This window comes from Halyomorpha halys, unplaced genomic scaffold, assembly GCF_000696795.3.
Source record: "Halyomorpha halys isolate HHAL.00 unplaced genomic scaffold, Hhal_1.1 Scaffold180.1, whole genome shotgun sequence".
Lineage (NCBI taxonomy): Eukaryota > Metazoa > Arthropoda > Insecta > Hemiptera > Pentatomidae > Halyomorpha > Halyomorpha halys.
This window is the reverse complement of record NW_027107549.1, coordinates 739,420-739,999: the sequence shown is the minus strand read 5'-3', so window position 1 is coordinate 739,999 and position 580 is coordinate 739,420. Positions and strand designations below refer to the sequence as shown.

The following is a 580-nucleotide window of genomic DNA, read 5'->3' as shown; positions in this document are numbered from 1 at the left end:
CCATCATGAGTGATGCTCAGGCTGATATGCTTAAGAAGTATAGGAGTACATTGATTCCACTCATGGAACAAATACATACAACTTCGAAATGATTACTATTTTAGTACTGGACGATATGCACTAAGGATTCCCTTGTGCATTTTTTTCCTCCAACCGAAATGATTAATATGCATTAGAGGAATTTTTTAAAATCAATAAGTAGGGCAAATCAGTGGCAAAGTATTAATGACAGATATGGCAGAAGTATTTTACAATGCATGGAAAAATACAGTGGAAAATGTGAAGATTAGTGCACATGGCATGCACAACGTGCCTGGCAAAGATGATTGAAGGCGGATATAAAAAATGTGAAGAAAAGAAAAAAAGCTTTTTCTATATAAAAAAGGAGTAGACCTAACAACATTCGAAAGACTATTGCCAGTATTGGGCCTACTGTTACTTTAAAACTGCAGAGATTAATACAAACATCGATATAGCCTCTCTATTTTACGCATGGTATTTTCAAATATTTATTTTTTTAAAGACAAATTCGTGAAAAGATTGGATGTAACAGTTGATGCTGTAATGCGATTTGTGATTC

At 33.8% G+C, this 580-nt stretch overlaps 1 protein-coding gene across 1 annotated transcript in view; it reads left to right on the top strand.

The window, feature by feature from the left end:
* LOC136795412 (uncharacterized) overlaps nt 1-580 on the top strand; it is a gene marked incomplete at its 5' end in the record, with an annotated part of 6,115 nt that overhangs the window by 1,238 nt on the left and 4,297 nt on the right. The gene's annotated exons all lie outside the window — the stretch shown is intronic.